Source organism: Ascaphus truei, chromosome 4 (genome assembly GCF_040206685.1).
Source record: "Ascaphus truei isolate aAscTru1 chromosome 4, aAscTru1.hap1, whole genome shotgun sequence".
In the NCBI taxonomy this organism is placed as follows: Eukaryota; Metazoa; Chordata; class Amphibia; order Anura; family Ascaphidae; genus Ascaphus; species Ascaphus truei.
The window spans coordinates 102,504,692-102,520,360 of NC_134486.1; positions in this window are offsets into that span (position 1 = coordinate 102,504,692).

Consider the following 15,669-nt stretch of genomic DNA (forward strand, 5'->3'; position numbering starts at 1 on the left):
AGGTATGCTGCTAATGACTAGCGAGATGTGCTGCAGAGGACATCAGAGGCAGGACACATGATCACGGGTCTGGGTAAGCCGGGAGCATGCTGGGAGGGGCACAGATGACGGATCCTCACAGTCACCTCACCCCACCTTCAGGAGCGACCTTTGTGCGACTCCAGGAAGGCTTGTCAGGGTATCTCTGATGGAAGAAAAATGAGAGTTCAGGTTAACCGGCTTCAGGAAGGAGACGTGAAATACGGAAGGTATTCTCAGATGGTGGGAGACGTAGCCGGTAAGCGACCGGTTTTATTTTCTTCGTAATAGCGAATGGTCCTATAAATCTAGGTGCCAGTTTCAGAATGAGTTTGATGTTTTTAGATGACAACCACACCTTGTCTCGTGGTTTAAACTCTTGGATCTTTCTTTGGTGATGATCCACCTGCGTCTTTTGTCTGGTAGTTGCCGACTTGAGGTTCTCTTGAATCCTTCTCCACAGCTTTTGAAGACTATTGATTCTGTCGTCTGCTGCTGGTACCCCGGAAGTGGAGATGGGTAGAAGTAATGGGTGAAATCCATAGTTAATGAAGAAGGCCGACTGGATGGTGGATTCGTTGCGCAAATTGTTATGCGCAAACTCGGCCTTGGGAAGGAGCTCAGACCAGTCATCCTGAGTATCAGAAATGAAAAACCTGATATATTGCTTCAGAGACTGATTGGTTCATTCAGTCTGGCCATTGGTTTGGGGATGATACCCTGAAGAAAAATGTAGCACTATTCCTAGTGGCTAGCAGAAGGAGCTCCAGAAATTGGATATGAACTGTAACCCTCTATCGGAGACTAACCAATTGTACCCTGTGGAGACGAAAGATTTCTTTGATAAAGATGTCTGCCAATTTGGGAGAGTTGGGGAGGCCTTTTAATGGAATAAAATGAGACTGCTTAGAAAAGCGATTTACCACAACTAAGATGGTGTTCATCCCTTTAGATACTGGCAGTTCAACTATGAAGTTCATGGTCAAGTGTGTCCATGGATGGTCCGGGATGGGAAGTGGAAGAGTCCTGGTGGTTTATTCTGGGGAGTCTTATTCCGAGCACACGTCAGGCATGCAGCAATTAATTCTTTGATGTCCTTTTGCATACCGGGCCACCAAAAGGTCCACTGCACGAGATCAGTGGTCCTTCTAGTACCTGGATGTCCTGAAAGTTTATTAGAGTGACCCCATTCAAGAACCTTATTCCGATGAGGTGGTGGGGAAAATAATCGACCTCCAGAAACTACGAGATCCTCCGGAATGTGAGATTGATTTTGTACGCTGTCTTTCAAAGCATCAAACGTGTTGGCAGAATATATTTGGAGGGAAAAATAGGTTTCTGCTGAGCCTTAGTTTTGTCATCTAAGGTACCAGAAACTTGTGAGAGAGAGCATCGACCTTGGTATTATTTGAACCCCGAAGAAAAGAGTGTGACCGTGAGGCCGAGGTGGGGATTTGATAAATGCCAACTGTGACAGGGTGAATAAACGTCACCAGCCCTATGCCTGGCAGACCTATGTTTAGGTCTGCAGTGCAGCAGTGAGCGGGTTAACATTCAGCTGGGAAGGTCTTGTCAATTAGTCTGGTCCCAGCTGCCTCATCAAGGAGTTTTAAAAACTCCAGGCTGCACACACATGCAGCCTGTCGGACCCAGTGGGAAATACTGAAATGCTGAGGGAGAACTACTGCTATAAGGTCTGTCTTCACTATACTGTTTTGTTATACTGATGCTCTGGACTTTGAACAGCCCTTGTTGGGAAAAGGGCAAAGCCTTGCTAAGGACTTATTTTCTGTTTGTTGCATATGCTGAAAAGAAGCTGTTTTGTTTTTGTATGACATATGTTTGAGGTTCAATAAATAAGCCATTTCAGAAACCCACGTGTGGTTGCATGTACCCTGCAACACCAACCCACAGCCGCGAGGGCGCGTCTGGAGTGAAGATAGGTCAAGGTAGCCGGGTTGGGGTAGGAGAGGTCAGAATGGTCAGTGATACTTGCCGAGGTCTGGATTGGAGAGGTACAAATCGTTGCAGGTACATTAGCCATGAATGGGATTGGAGAGGTACAGATAGTCGTTGGTAACCGGGTCAGGAGCGGAGAAGTGCGGAATCCAAAGAACAAGCAAAGTCAGGCAACATGGAAAAAGACAGGCAAGGCTCAGACAGGAGGCAGGAATGCAGTGAACACAGCGCACATAAACAAGGTTATGCTCAGCCAATGTGCCAGAGGGCAGGATGAGCATATATAGGAAGAACAGACCAATGAGGAGAAAGCTTACTCCCTAGTATGCATGGCTTTGGTTGGCTGATGGAGAGGACAGGTGAATCATATTACACAGTAGAATGGAGGAGACTCTGCGCAGGTGCTGCGCATAGCAGATGTGTGCTGCACGACGGTGACATCACCGCGCGAGCAAAGCCTGAAGGCAGCACCAGCAGGGATGGCATTTAGTGCCAAGTGAGGTCCGCGCGTGCCACTAGAAGGTACGCTGGTAATGATTGGTCTGCAAGATATGCTGCATGACACCTGATCGCGGGTCTGGTTAAGCCGGGAGTGCACCGGGAGGGGCACGGATCACAGATTCTCACACCGCGTCTTTTATGCAGTAGACCGGAAGGCCCGGCATCTGTGACACGACCTCGAATATCCCGTTGCGCCAAGGGTCGGCCAATTTGTGTTTTTCCGGGGAATCCAGGTTACGAAGGAGAACGGCATCCCCAGTATGAATTTCCCGATGGCAGACCTTTTGGTCGTTGCACCTTTTGTTATTAGCATTTAGATGAGCGGAAGACTTCTCTGCTAGCTGATAGGCTTGTTGCAGGCTTTCTTGGAGCCATTGTACATAGCGGAAATGCGTCATGTTGAGTACCCTGTCGATCGATACCCTAAGATGAATGTCTACAGGCAGCCGTGTTTCTCGCCCAAACATGAGGAAGTAGGGAGAGAATCCCGGGGACTCGTGGTGGGTACAGTTATAGGCATGTGCCAAGGACTCCACATGCTTACACCACTCACTCTTCTGAGAGCCTTTCAGGGTGCCGAGCATATTGAAGAGGGTCCTGTTGATCCTCTCCGGCAGAGCATCTCCCTCTGGATGGTAAGGGGTAATTCAGGACTTGGTGTTGAGCAATTTCAACAACTCCCTGATGAGTTTACTTTCAAAGTCCTGCCCTTGATCTAATATAGGCGATTGGGTAGGCCATAGTGTATAAAGTACCGCTTCAACAAAATCTTCGCCACCATGATGACCTTCTGGTCTTTGGTGCGGAAGGCTTGGGCATAGTGGGTGTAATGGTCGGTGATAACTAGCACGTTGCCAATGCCTCTGGCGTCTGGTTCGATACACAGAAAGTCCATGCATACCAGGTCCAGGGGACCCTAGCTCTTCAGGTGACCCATTGTAGCAGTTCTGGTGGGTAGGGTCTTGCGGCGTTGAAAACACCAAGAACAGCGGCGGCAGTGATGTTCGACCGACTTTCTCATGTGAGGCCAGAATAACCGAGATGGCCATGTTCATCGTGTAGTGATCTCAGGACCATATAATGCAAGTTCTTGGGTAGAACCAGTTGCCTTCTATCCGGGTGGTACTGCACCACCCGATTGAGTAGACCATTATCGATTTCGAATTTGTCTACTTTTCACATTAGTACTGCGACCGTGTCGCTGGGAGCATGTTTCAGCAATGAAGGCCTGTTTTGCTGGATGGCTTGGCAGATAATTCCAGCCACTGGATATCTTATCTGGTATTCTACCAGATCCTTCAAGGCGATGATCTTGTCTGGGGTGATATTCATTCCCTCTGGGTTACAATAGGCGGCAAGGATAGCCTTGGATTGGCATCCCAATGAATCCGCGACAGTTCGGAGAAGGCCACTTTATCTTCCACGATGGCTGCGGTTGCGCACAAAGCCTGCATCCCTGGTCCAGGGATTTCTTCCCAGAGGTCATCATCTGGGGTTGTACTCAATCCCGGTCTTCTGGATAGAGCATCGGCTCCGATGTTGAGGGGCCCTGGTTTGTACTTCAACATGAACCGATAGTTCGAGAAAACCGCCAGCCATCTCTGGCAGGTGGCGTCCAGTTTGGCGGACGTCAATATGTACGTCAACGGATTGTTGTCCGTACGCACCTCAAAGGTTAATCTATACAGGTAGTAATGGAGTTTGTCCACGATTGCCCACTTGAGCGCAAAGAATTCTAACTTGTGGATGGGATAATTCTGCTAGCTGGGAGTCAAACTGCGGCTGATGTAGGCCACTGGTCGGAGGCCAGCCGGGTACTTCTTGTACTTCTGGTACTAGGCGTTGAAGCTCACGTCCACATGAAGGATGTAGGGCTGCTTAGGGTTGGCGTAAGCGAGAAAGGACACCTCAGTTAAGTTTTTCATCAGGCCACTGAACGCTGTTTCACAAGCGACTGTCGCCTATTTGCCAATATTTTTTTTTAATATTTTGGTATCTGAATTGATTAACGAGATCTGGCAGTAACTTCCACAGCAGTTTGGATCCTTGTCAGATTTGTGGATTAGGGAAATAGATGCCCTGTTTGGAGGAAACGATTGAGTTAAAATCTATTTTCAATCAAATTTAAGTTACAAAAAAAAAAAATAGAGTTGACCAAGTTCAATAGATGTCGATTAAAGACTCTGGAAAATGTTTAATGACCAATTGCAATTCTTTTGGTGTGATTTTTTAGTTTTAGTAGCTCTCTCTAACGTGGTTAGTCTAGGACTAGGTAGATCAGCCTATTTAAGAAAGTTATTCATTTAGCCCTTGGAATGGGAATCATGTAGGACTTTTTTCATCGCTTAATTTTGTGTCGAATTTTTGGAAATCTGTTAATATTGTTTCCGGGTTGAATGTCAGGGGAGCCTGATATAGTCTGACGGATTGGATGTTGCACGCTGGGTGTTTCTTTCTCAATTTGGCCACTAAGAGGGTCTGACATTGTTTTTTTTTAAATAATTATTTGTCCACCTAAGGGACTGCTCAAATCTTGATGTGAGGAATATATTTAGCTCTGCCTCCAGAGTTGTTTCAGATTTTTTTTTTTGGGGGGCAATGGTTTGAGTATCAATTTTAGCTTGTAGATGATTTATTGTCCTTAGTCTCTCTTTTTCTGCCTGAAGCTATTGCTACTGTATTAGTTTTTCTCAAATTGTGTCTTATGGGTAACCCACAAACCACAAAGACGACACACTCCCTATGTTGATTTGAAAACAGGATTCTAGATCTTGATCAATTTCTCTAAAGCAACAAAAACTCGCCAAAGCAAGTGAAAAAGACCCCTTTAGCTACAGCACTCGCCAAAATGAGAGTATATGGAGAAATTAAAACGTTTAACCTTTAATGGTTGTAGTAATTAAGATAAGATTGGACAAAACACTAAAGGACGAAAAGCACGAACACACATAATCACAAACGTAGTGATACAAATATAAAAAAAACTATTACAGTAAATTAGTACTCTCTTGTCTGGTCTTTGATTGTGAGTATGCGTATAGAAAACTTGAGACCAGGAAAGGGAGATGAGCTGGTAGAATGGAGCAATAGTGCCACCTAGCTATTGAATCACGTTGTCTAATATATACATTGTTATAAGGAGTGAATCCATATATAGGTAGATATATGGGAACTTGTAAGTAGGCTCCAGAATATGATGGTACAGTAGATATAAGTAGTGATATTGGGCCCCTTGCAACCCAGCTATGTGGTGGTGAACCACTCAAGAGAGAATTGTAATGTTAAAACAAGCAACGCAAATGATATGTCTTGATATGAATCAAGGCAAGTTTCAATCTAGCTTAAAGAACATTTAGTGGTTTAATTAATATTCATTTTGATATATTAATTTAGAAGAGTGAACAACCTTATAATCCAGGTAAGTATATCAGTCTACTCCCCCTTTAGGGTCTAAATTGGAAGCCCAAGTTTGGAAAAACCACAGGTTGAGACCTCTAATAATCAAGTCTTTAGGCACCTTGTTTACACAGTTATTAAATATACACGAGAACTGAGTATGTTGAGTGATAATCATTTGATTAGTTTGGTGTATTCATGAACACCTCTTAATAGTTAATGCTGAAGCACACATATATATATATATATATATATATATATATATATATATATATATATATATATATATTGTTCAGTTAGTACAAAATTGAGAACTGATTATGTGGTCAGCTGGTACATTCATGAACACCTCTTGAAAGAATGCTGAATCACATATATAATTTGTCTGTTAGCACAAGATGGAGGCTTAAATGCAGAAAGAATCTTCAACACTATACTGTATGTATATAGCACTGCTGTGTAGATGCTCAATACCCTATCCTACTCAGCATGGTGTACTGATAAACACCACAGACGTTTACGAAAAGCTGAGAGGGTAAGTGTGTATAGATATTTGGATACAAGAGCAGTGCTAACAATGTATCTGAAACACCACAAATTTGGTAGTAAATAAACTCTGCTACTCAGCGTGGTGTATTCATGAACACCACCGAATTTACAGAAGCTGAGAGAGGGGATAGCCGAAAGGTAAGTGTATATATTGAAATTCTGCTGCAGAGAGGAGCTGACTCTTAGTAATGCACCCTATTGTCTGCTTAATAGGTGTTATAAATAGGGATACTAAGTAGCAAATATACAGTAAGTAACTGCTTGGTTTCAGTAAGAGCTAATTCTCCCTCCTCCCACCTCCAAGAACTGATGAGGTGACTCACAAGGCAGAACCCACCGACGATCGTTACGCGTCTCACTGGACGCTTTCTCAAGGTGGCCCGCCTCTTTGGAAGCTGCATGTTTATATAGCCGAGCGCTGCCATGGCTGTGTGATGCTACGGTAAGTGCCGCGAGCCCCGCGATCGCATGAGGAGTAATAAAGCAAGAATTGTGTGATGTCTTAATTCAAATGGGATGCTTTAAAGATCTTGCTAACCAGGTAAAGTTAACATATATGTTAGGTCAGCCAAATGTATAGGTGGCACAGACCTAAAAGAAACGGAGCAACAAATTAACCACTCATAGCTCATAAAGACAACTGGTTACAAAGAAAGGTTTGTTCAGCAATAAATTATAACAAATAGATAGCGTGTTACCAGCTGCGTTGGAATGCAGGAGTGCTTAATGTGTAATTGTCAGTGGAACAGCTGATGCTCTGCAATGAGAGATGTGGACCTTCACAGTGAGAAGACGGACGGAGCTCATTGGCTCTATATAGACTACTAGCAGGGATCACCAAATAGAGGAAAAAGAGTAAATTACCTCTATGGCCCCGCTCAATGTTGCAGTCCTGTTTCTGTTCCGTTCTGGTCCGTCACACGTGGTGTGCTCGATATCCTACACCGTCTTCCAGAGCTGCTTTCAGTTAGTGTTCCGAATCTCTGATCCTGCACTGCTGCTGTGGGTCCATCCAATCAAAAGGCAAGGTTAAGAACGCTGCAGGGGATTGGTTGATAATGCAAACACGCAAAAAAGCACTCACAGCTCAAAGGGTATGAACAAAATTACAAGAAAATTATGTAATACATCATTAAAAAAACATACTGGGGAAAAACAAAGGGGTTCTCCTCCCACGCGTTTCACGCTGACATAGTGCTCCTAGAGAAAGCGCTATATCAGCATGATACGCGTGGTAGGAGAATCCCTTTGTTTTGTCCCCAGTATGTTTTTTTAATAAAGTGGTTTAATAAATTTTCTTTTATTTTTGTTCAAAACCGGTGAGCTATGAGTGCTTTTTTGCGTGTTTGCGCTGTCAACCAATCCCCTGCAGTGTTCTAAAGGAAAAGGAGACAGAGAAGGAATGGGGGAGAGGGAGGAGAAAAACAATCCCTATGAACCATCTCACTTTTAGAGATATACGGGTTCTTAGAAATGGAGCATAGATATTCACACCTGGTGACTAAACACAATTAATAATGTGACAGTATCATAACAGCAACTGGGTGAACTAGACCAAACAGAGGTAGTAGAGATAGCTGGTATTAACCAATGAAGGGGACAAACATGAAGCCTTCATTTAGACCTTGTGGATGGAGCGTGCGAAGAGTATATATCCATTTAGCCTCCTTTTTGAGAAGTTACTTATCCAAGTTACCAAGACATATGCTTTCAGGTAACTGATCAATCCATTTGAAGTGGAGATTGGTCATGTCGCCTCCATGTATACCGTTGATGTGTTTTGCTAGGGGGTTTCGGATTTGTTTATGATGGCATCTATATGTTCGAAGACCCTGCGTCTAAACTGACGACTAGTCTTACCGACTGTAACTGGTGCTCACCACAAACAGGATGGGAACACGAGGCTGAGGTGTGAATGTTGGTATATACCGACCTACAACCGCGCCCGGAGTGCATAGTGGTAGTCGTGTAGCCAGGTCAGGGTAGGAGAGGTCAGAATGGTCGTGATACTCGCCATGGTCTAGGGTTGGAGAAGTCGGATGGTCGTTGTGCATAGGCGGGGTCCAGGAGTAGAGAAGGTGGGAGTCCAAATGCAAGCCGATGTCAAGGGTCAGAGAAGGCAGAGGTCCAGGTAAAATCCGAGGTCAGGGTACTATGAGGAAGGCAACAGGCACAATGCACAAGACAAAATAAAGGCGCCAGGGTGCTTGAGGCAAGCACTACATCACAATAACAAAGGTTATGCTCAGCCAATTTGCGGCAGGGTTGGCTGAGCATATAAAGGACTGATAGCCAAAGGCAGGACAGCACAAAGCTGTAGGTAATGAATGATCAGACCTATTCTGTCCAGTGTAAGCAGGGGCGAAGTGTACCGCAGGTGTGGAGTAATTGTAATTGTCATTACCCTACGCGTGTCCCTGATAACGCGATGCTGGTGTGTAGAACGTTTTCCGTGGTGTCAAGGGATGTGTCGTGGGGTGGAGCCTAAGCCCAATCCTGGTAGGGGTAGTGTGGCGCTTGCGTGTAACTTCCGTGTGAGGCGCGTCACCCGAGATATCATGGGACGCGTCACAAGGGCAGAGCCTAATCCCGATCCATGTGGTGTCCTTCAGCCTAGCAGCACGGTGCCTGTGCAAAACCTCAGAGTGAGGAGCATCACCCGTCTCGTCACGTGACGTGTCATGGGGCGGTGTAAGCCCAATCCTTACACTGACATACTTTCTCCCGCAACTACACACCAATTGGTAAATGACGCATGTGGTTCTACAGTTTACAAAACTTCTCTTGGTGTATGCTTGAGAGTCATTCCAGTTGTTAAAGGTCTTTGTGACCTGGGCATATAGGCAGGCGCAGCACCCCTGACATTTATATTTGCCAGGTGTCCTCCTGCTTAGCCAAGAACCTGTGGTCACTGGTTCTAGATGGCTGTGAACCAGGAGATCTTTGATATTAGTACACCTTTTACTGACCATCATTGGTTTTGGAAAGAGCACCAGGCTAAGATCATTGTCCTCTAGGAGGACATGCAAGTGTTTGTTGAAAATGTTATAGATGTTCTGCCACTGCCTATTATATGTGCCAATTAAACGAATTATTTTTTTCTCCACCAGTTTGGGATTGGTATACAGGAGGTGCACTCTTTGGGTCTGTTTAACCCTATTGTAGGCTTTTTTCACACTATTTTTGCTATAGCCGCTAGCAAGCAAACGTTGTCGCATCAAAACAGCCTGTTACTCAAATTCCTCATTCATCGAATGATTCCGTTTCACTCTCAGGAATTGGCTAATCGGGACACCACTAATGAGATTATGTGGGGGGTGACTCTCTGCATGTAGCAGATTATTGGTTGCCGTAGACTTCCTTTGGACAGTTGTTTCTACACTACTTGCTGGACCTTGCATGATTTTAAGGTCCAAGAAAACATGCTGTCGTCCCCAATCTCATATGTTAATTTCAAGTTTAGTGTGTTATTGTTGAGTTTATTAACAAACTCTACAAAAAGATCCTGTGTCCCCCTCCAGAGGATAATGATGTCATCTATGAATCTCGCCCATAAAATGACCTGGGCGGTATAGACTTCATTTTCCTCTGAGAAAACTATTTCGGCTTCCCACCAGCCCACGTACAGGTTCACATACGATGGGGCACATGTTGTCCCCATCGCTGTCCCCTGTACCTGGTGGTAGAGCCTGTTGTTAAATAAGAAATAGTTTCTCGTAAGCACAAACTGCAAAAGTTATTTAATGATCTTGTTATAGTGTGTGTACATGAGGCATCTTGTTTTAAGAAAATACTAGGTCGCTTGTAGACCATGTTCGTTTATAATACTGGTATACAGTGCCTCGACATCCAAGCTGATGAGAATCGTTTCCTTGTCAATAACAATGTCATATATTCTTGCTAGGATGTTTTTGGTATCTCTGAGGTAAGATGGAAGGGAGACCACAAAGGGTCTTATTACCTTGTCAATGTACACACTAGCTTGTTCACTTAAGCTGGTAATACTGATACTATAAAGATCCAGCGGCCGTTATTCGAACACTTCATGCGTTGTATACCTCGGAATACCCATGTCATGGCGCGTGATTTCTTACAACCTTACCTCCTTAAGACGCGAGTGCAGGCGAGTGCAGAAAATTGCATTTTAGTGTTCTGGTTTTTAAACACCTGAATTGACACAGTAGCACAGTACTGTACACATTACAATTCATTCATTTCATTGCACACAAAGAAACCGAATCCATGAAATTCAAACAAAGCAACCGCGATAAACACGGGTGCCTGGTGTGATTGGCCGCATTAATGCCACGTGGAGTACAGCAGAGCACACGAAAATGGATCTGTGATTTGTTAGACTAACGGCCGCTGCATCTGTAGGTCGTCCAGGTGGCGGATGTTTGTGCTTATGCATTTTTGGGAGACTGTAAAATGTCGCTATTTTAGGTACTTTGTACAGTTAAACTCCCGTTTAGTAATTACCTTGTTAATGAGGCCTGTGTTTAGAATGGTGAGGAGCTGTAATGCTGTGCTGCCCGCAGACCAGAGCAGTCCCCAGTACTGGGGTGGGAAGGTAGTGTACCACGCATCCACAGCAGTGAGGGCGTGCCCGGAGTGTGGTAGAGTGCGTTGCCGGGTTTGGTAAGGGTAGAGTGGTAAATACTTGCTGAGTCCGGGGCGCCAGAGGTCCAAGTAGAGAGTCAGGGTTGCCTCAGGGATAGGCTCGGGGGCAGAGAGGAGGAAGAAGCCAGGTGTGTAGCTGGGCCTGGATGAGCAGGGGCGGAGCTATGAGTGCAGGAAGAGGAGATAGCAGGCTGGGCACACGCGCGCCCTGTAGGACTTGCGCGCGCGACCTGGAAGTGCGGCGATGCGCCTCGCTACCAGAGGAGAGGGCAGCGGCGCACAGCAACTGGGAGTGGAGGCCCGGCGGGATACTGCGGGAGCACCCACTGCGGAAGTCTGCTCAGGTAGGGAGGGACCTGCCATGGGGAATGCGTCTGCCGGTTCCTTACAGGAGCTCCTTATTGTACTGTATTGTTGGATCTTTGGGGAGGATCCCGTAACATGGTTTATCTGAAAGTAGTCTGAGATTTAGAAAAATGAAGGGTACAAAGTGATTGTACCCAAATGAAAATTCACTTAAATGCACACCAGTAGTTAAAATATAAACTTGTATTTATTATTACTTAAAACATATATTACCGAGTGTGTATGTAACTGTGTTTAAAAAGAAATTAAATCAAATAACACATGTACCAGAACCAGATTCCCCCTCATATATAACCACTCCTACTCAGTACATAGTGGTAGGTGATGGGGGCTAATGATGCAATCAGCAAAGGTGGAAACCCACCATATCAGTGGATAGCGCAGATAGTGTAATAATAGTGTTACCAGTTGAGAGATTAGTGCTAGAAATTACATGACTACTTTGGTTTCACCACCAATAGAGTACTTAGTATTTAATATGGTATAACACAATGCCAGGATGCTAAAAGGAAGTTACCAGTAGGCACATAAGTATAATTGAATACCGTGTAACATTGCTCACACTGCACTTGTGAGTGATAGACATGTATATCTATAGATTTATAGCAAAATAGTGCAGCCACAGGTGCCACTTGAATCCACACCAGTGAGCCCTTAGCACCCCTTGCACAGCCTAAGTACACTTGGAGCATATTGAGAGACACGATGTAGGACTCCAATAACACTAAGTAGAGATCAAGTAAAATTCCCTCCCTAGTAAGATACAAATGAACATTTGACTATCAGCATATATTGGCTATGAACACTGACAACCTGACTAACACTGTACTAAAACAGCTCCATAACAGAGCCTGATGACGACATCACGTGCCCAACGCACGTTTCCCTCCAGCAACGGAGCTTTGTCAGGGACAATTTTGCAGTAGAGAGGGAGAAGAGCTTATTTATAGCTCGCCGTCTCCATAGCGACGCTACTCGAGGTCCACCATGGCATATGCGCCTGTAATCTAATAAAGCAGACCAAATCTGAATAATAGAGGGTATAGGTACCATAAACACAAAGAATATAGTGTGGCAATCACCCTTGATGATATCATTAGTATACGACATACTTTTAGACCGAGCTTTCACTATAGCGCTATTGCACATGCGTGGTAAAATAGACTCTTACTGTCATATTCTCTAGCCTGCTGTACCCATGCTTGGCCACCAGGACTGCTGCCACTCTCAATGTCTTGTTCTAGCCTGCAGTATCTATACTTGTCCACCGGGTGTGCTGCTGCCTTCTGTTTCCTCTGGGTTCCTCTGTCTGTCTGTCTTCTTGTTGCTCCTCTCTCTGTCTTATAGCTCTGCTTCCTGTTTGTTTCCCTTGCCTTTGTTTCGAGTCAGACTCCTATTGCACATGCCTCTGTCTCTGATCCTGATCTGTTCCTGTACCCGTCTTATATTGATTCTGTTCTTAGTAAAGGCCCTTGCTGGTAATCTGGCTTGTCCCTGTTTGTTCCCTGGTTAGTATCAGACCGAGCTTTCACTATAGCGCTATTGCGCATGCGTGGGGAAATAGACTCTTACCTTCATACCAAGAGTCCCCTTGTTAACTATTGCGCATGCGTGTCTAGCAGGCAGTTCTTTGCTCGAATGCGCAAGTGTGGGCAGATATCCTCCACTCTCCTAATACACAGCGCAATGAATGAATTACACTGCGCATGTGCAAGGAGATGGAGCCTGCAATTACATGCTCTCTGAAGATAGAGCTGAGAGGCTCTCAGTGGGGATAATGCAATTACAACTAGCACTGGTACCTATGACAACACCACACAGATACAGAGCTCACATATTGCTTCCCTCAATATAAATACGTAATGGTGTCAGCAAAATACAGTGAAGATAAATAAAATAAAATAAATTTAAATAAGTATAAATACACGCAAATAATTTGTTATTGTGTGAAAACATCTTATCACAGTACATTGCATGTATGCATCAGTTACAAACAGAAATAAACCTAAAATGTTTACCTCTCTAGTAGTATAGTCACTAATTGTGGTATAAATTATTATTACAGAATTTTAACTAAGTATAGTCAATACCATTGATGAGTAAACCAGGTAAATAGTACAAAACTCTCTTAAACTGTTAAGAAGCAGTTACTGTAATTCAAAATAGGACAAAATGGTCAAGTCAATCCAGACAAAGTCTGAACAATTTGACAGAGATCATGATATGTGATTTCAAATAAAGGGGTATAAGTAAAACCTTCATTGAGCCCATTAGGGCTCCTGGTTGTAAGCTTGTAAATCCACTCAGCTTCAATACGCAGTAACATCTGGTCTATGTTGCCACCTCTCGCAGAACATTTTAGTTGATAAATACCCATACATGTCAAACAATCTACAGTATATCCCCATTATGAAACTGTGTACCATGTCTTGCAACTGGGGTTTCAGTAGAGTGCTTGACAGAGTTGACATGTTCAAGTATACGTCTACGAATCTGTCTAGTAGTCTTACCTACATATCTCTTCCCACAGTTGCAAGTGATGAGGTATATCACATTGGTGGTCCTGCAATTGATGAAACTATCCACAGTGAAATGCTGCGTATTATCATGATTCATAAAGGTCTTGGCTATGATGACATGCTTGCATGCCTTGCAACCTTGGCAGCGATACATCCCTTTAATGGGACTCAACCAGGTCACTGCCCTTGCTCGCTGATTATGACTATGAACAAGGGTATCCCGTAAGTTCTTAGATCGCCTACTGGTAATAGTTGGTCTAGGACCGATGACCTTAGCCAGATCAACATCTAATAAAAGATGGTGCCAGTGTCGGGCAAATATTCTTTTTATTGCCCACTATCTTTTATTATAGGTGCCAATACATCTTATGGTATTGTCCTTGTTTTTGGGTGTATTAGAGGACAAAATTAAATCTCTGTCACTATGTAAAGCCCTATGATAAGCCCTGTTAAGTGTTTTGATGTGATATCCACGACTTAGGAACCGATCACGTAATTCCTTAGATTGTGTGATAAACTCTTGTATTGTAGAGCAGTTCCTCCTTAATCGGAGGTACTGGCCAGTAGGAATTCCAGCTATGAAACTGGGTGGGTGCTGGCTCTGTGCCAGCAATAAATTATTTGTGGCTGTACTTTTCCTAAAGACTTTCGTTTGAATATTCCGGTCACTATCGACATATATATTAAGGTCCAGAAAGGTAATAGACGTAGTACTCAGTACAGTTGTTAGTCTCAAGTTCAAAGTGTTGGTGTTAAGATGCTCTACAAATTCAAGCAGGATATTCTGGGGACCTTCCCACAGTAAGAGGATATCATCTATGTATCTGATCCATAATGAGATATGGTCAGTATACATAGATAATGCCTCATTGAATACATGAACAAATTCCCACCAGCCCAGGTACAGATTAGCATATGTAGGCGCACATGCTGTGCCCATGGCTGTAACCTGGGTCTGGTGGTAATAGATCCCGTCAAAAACAAAATAGTTGTGAGTAAGCACATAGTTGAGTAAGTCCAAGACAAAGGAGTTGTGTCTGTTGAATCTACAGTCCCTTGTTGAAAGGAAATGATTAACAGCACCTAGACCATTCTTGTGGATGATTGAAGTATACAATGATTCAACATCTAGACTTACAAGAATGGTCTCTGATGTAATATTGATAACATTAAGTTTTGAGGGTATCTTTCGTATCTTGCACGTATGAGGGTAAGCTTGTAACGAAGCCCCTAAGGACTTTATCCAAATAGATGCGGCTACCTTCAGACAGACAATTATTCCCCGAGACGACAGGACGTCCCGGTGGAGACTGTAGTCGATTATGCACTTTGGGCAAAGTATAGAATGTCGCCAAAGTTGGAGATTTCGGGTACATAATTTCATATTCTTGTCTGCTTATCATGTCCCTATCTAGGGCTTCTTGTAGAATATTACACAGATCTTTTTTATGTTGTGAAATTGGACTACTACACTGGCGACACACTTTATTCGAGCTCGGCTAGTCCCACGAATTCGGGTATACCCGGGTGTATTGAGGTTTGTGACTGTTTTCTGCCCGAGTGCATTGGGTTATTTTCCAGGCAGGGATTGAAGCATTTTATTCCCGCTGGCTGCAATACTGCACAGTATGTATATATATACTGCATTACAATTCATGAATTTATGCCATCTGGTAGACACGCGAAGCATTGCAGCCTATTAAATCCTAATCATTATCATTTAACAGATCAGCCGCCCGTC